Here is a 5,630-nt window from a genome sequence, read left to right as displayed (position 1 = left end):
AAACCAATTATACATCGACATAAATGCATATATATATACAATTACAATATATAAAGACACAGAAATGTCATATCTTGAGGTAACAAAACAAGGAAAAAATTATAGTATAATAGATGGAAATAGGAGGATATGCATTTCCGGCGTTACAAACAATGCTCCAGTGACACTGCTAAAGCAAAAAAAGCACGTCACGCTGGAGTCATGGAAAACCACAGCACATTACTGGTCATCATCGATGTGAACCAAATGATACCTTGCTGAACTGCAAGGGCGTGCATACGTGCAAAATATCGGCGAATCGCAGAGCTATGGACACCGTATGGCTGAACGCGGCCAACCAATGCAACAGAAATTGCAAATTAGGATCTGCTGCTGTTGCCTGGGCGCTTTTTCGGCGATTAAGTGGAAAACTTAAGGCATCTGCGTCTTGTGCATCAGTGTAGCAATAAGAAGCAGAGGACTCGTCGAATGTTGAAAACGGGCCAATAGGGAGGCGAGAAAGAGCATCTACGTTGTCATACTTAAAAGTGGGCCGATAAACAGTCTCATATTGGTAAGTTGCCGGAAGGCTACAAGTGCCCAAGACAGGGATGTCTTGGCCGTTACTCGCCGTCAGCGTATGGCGCTATGTGCACAACTTACTTTTTTCAAGCAATTCATAAGTGCTACAGTTTAGAAGTCACTGGAGAGCCAGTGTCAGGTTGCAAAAGGACTGATCATCCAGTTTGTAAGAGTACAGAAAGTTTATTGTCGTCACACAGCAATGCACATGAGTTGGATGCGTCTCCTGAACGGCTATTACATTGTTGTTTTGTACCAACAACACTGTGGGGCATTGAAAATAAAATACACACTGTTTGTGACTTAGATATGCTTGAAGGAGTAGCAGAAGGGGGTGCCTTACGCTTCTATAAGCCCACAGGCTGTACATGTCCCCATTTTTCGCAAAAGAAGACAGTCACATCAAGCGAGAGTCAAGACTGGCGATCATGTGCCGTATTACAGCAGCGGCACGACTTCACACACCTTGTGCCAAATGCGTCAAATGTTTACTTGAGCGCTGTGGCTGTGGCCGAGCAAGCTTCTGTTTGCCAGCCGCCGGCGAGGCCTGTTTATTGTGGCTATCTACAGAACAAAAAGGCGCAATTTCAAAACTGTCTGCTGCTCTTTCGCAGGAATCTTGACAAGTTAGAATCTGCAAAACCTGTGAAACTACCTCTTTAATTATTTTTTTTATTAAACACTGACCTACAGAATGTCCCCTGACAAATACAACTCAAACTTAACCATTTCTTTTATAAACCACAGCATACAAGCCCAACGCAATCTGACTGCTATACATTGACAACACGACTTCCAATAATGAACACAAAAGACTAGCCCTGAATTGCAAGAAATCCTAACAATAATACAAATCCAAAAAATATGAAATGAAAGAACTATGAAACTACCTCCAACTCTTTTAATTGCCTAAACTCATTTCAGTCACGAACCCCGATAGTGGAAACCCCATTATTTTTCATAAGTCACTTACCTCACAGAAAATCTTCATAACACGAACTACAGCAATTACGGCAAGTAGCAACAACAGTCAGCTAAATAAAAATAGCCTAACTACTATACACTCTAACTACTAGGAGGCATATCGTTAGCAAAAGAAAAATTCTGTTGAAGAGCAAACAATGTATTTAGAAAATTTTACCTTATTCGTGTGACATACGGTTAAAAAAATTATGTAGTTGTCAATAATTCCACTACCCAAACATGGTCAACAACATCCATTCCATACACTTCCTTGCATATTTTCTTATAAACAAATCATTTCATCTCACTTTACATTGCGTGTGCCTCAACTAAGAAATGACCATGATCCAGACAACCCCTATCTCCCCACTGCCTATTGACTCTTACTGCTGTGATGAAGGGAAGGGCCCCGAGGTCACAGTGGGGAATTTGAGTGGGAACTAAATTCCGATCCTGACTCCAAAATCCGAAAAGCCCTTGGAATTCAAAACCATTCTGGTCCTACATTTCCCATTCGCATCTTTTCTGAAGATCTATCAGCCATAGATCTCCTCCTTCAGAATGGAGCCTTCGTCAGTCCCCGTAAACACAAAGCTGACCCCAATCTCAAGCCCAAGCCCACCACTGCCGCAAATGACTCATCTAAAATGATCATTTAACTTCTGACTGCGAAAGTCCTCCTACCTGGCCCCACAGCAGAGCCCAACACCTCTACCAACACTGCTCCAACTTCCCATCCCCATCCACCTGCAACACTTGCAGTCATTTCCACACCATTTACTCCAATAAGTACACAGAGAATCTCCCTTACACCACACCTGAACTGATCTCTCCAGTCCGCCCTACTGACACGCACCTCCACCCAAACAACTACCTACATCCGACCTCTACTGCTGAAGACATCATCCACTTCATCACTACTGTCCTTCAAAACATCCATCCATTCGATCTTTTACATTTCCCCTGTCAGGTCACCTTGACAGCCTGTTCCGTATTTAATTTAAATGTCACTGCCACATATCTCCAAAACGACTTCCACTCCCTTTTTTCCCTAGTAGACAACACCATACCATCCTAGATCCCTTCCGTCACAAACCTTCTCACATCCTCACCACCAATCTTTTCTCCCTCTCCACAACTTCAATGCCATCTCTCTATCCTCATCTTTTGTTTCACTCTCCATCGTGCTACCATACTCTCTTCCATTTGCCCCTACCTGGAACTGGTTAGCAGACGCAACGTCAGCATCATCTCCTGCAACTAGTCACTTCTGAGCAGCTCGTCATGAAACGCCAACTCCACCACATCAGCAACACCAGTAAATTTCCAATACTCTTATTTTGTTCACCTCTCTGTGGTTTAATATAATTATTGTGTTCAAAACTGTACGGTGAAGAGTGGGTACATCGCTGCTGCTAACTCACTCCCCCAAGGAGGATTGGCGTGGCTGGATATGAACAAGCAGATTACTGCTTGTTTAAAATCTGTCACCAAGCTCATATGTTAATTTTTCGTAGCGAGTTTTAGGAACATCGTACCTGAACATTCCACAGTGCAGGTTCTCGCTGAGGACAAATGTTCATGTCCCGTTTTTTGACTTTCTCTGCAGACATTTTTTGTGAATTATTGTACAACTGATTTCATTTTACATTTATGACAGTTCTGAACTCCCAGTAATTTTTTTCAATGTGGACTAGAGCGGAAGTGTGTATCTTGCATTTTCGAATTTCGGTGCTAATTTAATTTTGGTCACGTGGGCTCTGATTGCAGCGCCACCACAAATAACATACTAGCGGAGTTAATTGTAACTACTGTTCCGCACTTAGTGTCATGAAGTCTACTCGACAACATCCATTCGGTGTACCGCTGCAGCCCAGCGGACTTGGAGCGAGACCGAGCGGGGTGGCGCAGTGGTTAGACACTGGACTCGCATTCGGGAGGACGACGGTTCAATCCCGCGTCCGGCCATCCTGATTTAGGTTTTCCCTAAGTCACTCCAGGCAAATGCCGGGATGGTTCCTCTGAAAGGGCACGGCCGACTTCCTTCCCCATCCTTCCCTAATCCGATGAGACCGATGACCACGCTGTCTGGTCTCCTTCCCCAAACAACCAACCAACCAACTTGGAGCGAGTGAGGCACCTGAACTTGTTCATCATGCATGGGGCGGCAGCCACTGTAGACGTTCTGACGGCACAAGGGAGCTCTACCCCCACATTTTGTTGAAATATAGACACAAGCATTCCTGTCCTATTTCTACCGTAAACGTTTAAACAACTTTCAGTCTTGAAGTGAGGACACGTCAGCCCTTGGGTCCTTAACTTAGGGTGTCAGTCAGAGGTGTTGGGGAAAAACGCTTATACTTGCAGATTGCACGGTTTCAGACTTAGAGTAACTGTATTTTTGAATTTCTCGTCATTATTAAACTTAGGATGAATCTTAAATTTAGCACAAGAGGTGGCGACCATGCAGGCTGTGCCTGTATACTCAGGTCCATTACCTTGGATTCTGACAAATGGTTCAAATAGCTCTAAGCAATATGGGAGTTGACATCTGAGGTCATCAGTCCCCTAGAACTTAGAACTACTTAAACCTAACTAACCGAAGCGCATCACACACATCCATGCCCGAGGCAGGATTCGAACCTGGGACCTAGCAGCCGTGGGGTTCTGGACTGAAGCGCCTAGAACCGCTTGGTCACAGCGGCCTGCTTGGATTCTGACATCTGACGCATTACTACTCGGTAAACAGATAGTAAAACTGAAATTTCCGAGATTTTATACAAATTTCGAACTAATTTGTAATCGTGGTACGCGCACTCGCGCAAGAAAAGAAAAAGTATCAGTCAACGCTTCTTGCAGAGTTCGCAGAGAAGCGGAATGCATAAGATATGAAAACCACCATCGAATTCAATTAATTTTGGGGTCTGTATCCGAATGTTGTAGGAATTGTTAGAGGACGAATGACGGAAGCATCCAATGTATGGCTTGAAAGAAAAGTTACACAAGATACCAGAAATGACCGGTACAGACATCTAAGGGCCGTACTGCGTAGTACGCAATGAAAAGCAATGACGAAACGCGATGAGTGTTCGGTCATTAACGTCAAAATCGATCCTCTGTTCCAGCCTCGCCTCTGTGAGAACACATAGTACAAAAAAAAAAAAAAAAAAAAAAAAAAAAAAAAAAAAAGACATAGACAAATGAAGAGGTTTCAAGTATAATTCAAAGGCAGAACAATTTTCATACTGTATTATATTAAGAAAACTTATTTTCATATGAATCTTTACAAGAGCGCAGCAAAATGGATGCGGTAGCTTACCAAGATAACACACGAAATACGAATCTAACAAAAGAATCCGAAACATCAGAAGAACAAAAATAGCGGACGGACGAAATTAGTCCAGCATTTACATTTATTTTGTAGACATGAGATTTTAACGATGATACAGCAAAATAGTTGAGTAAACTCAGAGTAAGTGTACAGGTGCATCTTTTGATTCTATACTTAGCAGAAGAGACCTATTTGGATTTCCCACCATTAGGGTAATTGCCCATTTTTTAATTACACAAAAATTTAGACTGGGCTCTCAGCTGTTAAATTAGAGAGAACCTCTAGCGCAATTGGGCTGCTTTGAGTTTTCCTCCATTTTTGAACTTCCCGCCACTTCATACGTAGGGAAATTGGACTATGATGGCAATAATGCATAGTACGCCAGTACTGGCACAGCTTTACTTCTTAATTAATTGCTGCAGGAATACTTTGGAGTGTTATCTTTTATCACACAAAGAAATATTCTGCGCTGTTATCGTAACTACGAACAGAGATGTAAGCAGATCTGGTAATCAGCCATAACATTTTGTGCGAGCCCTGGCAATATTCTAAGAATAGAAAAGACAGCGTTATTCTCAAGCCATTGCACTGGATTTAAGGAGAACCGTGACTAAAGTTTGTTTGTCAGGGCTTAGTTGATAAGCTCTTTAAATTAAGTCAAGTGAATGCCAGAATGAATTTTTAAATAATGTCAATGATTTTTCTTCTCAGCTGTTGTGTAGTTTACTATGTCTTTATCGACCTGCATCTCGAAGGGACGTTAAACTCTGACCCA

The sequence above is a fragment of the Schistocerca cancellata genome, chromosome 6 (genome assembly GCF_023864275.1).
Source record: "Schistocerca cancellata isolate TAMUIC-IGC-003103 chromosome 6, iqSchCanc2.1, whole genome shotgun sequence".
Taxonomy (NCBI): domain Eukaryota; kingdom Metazoa; phylum Arthropoda; class Insecta; order Orthoptera; family Acrididae; genus Schistocerca; species Schistocerca cancellata.
Note: the sequence above shows the minus strand (reverse complement) of the source record.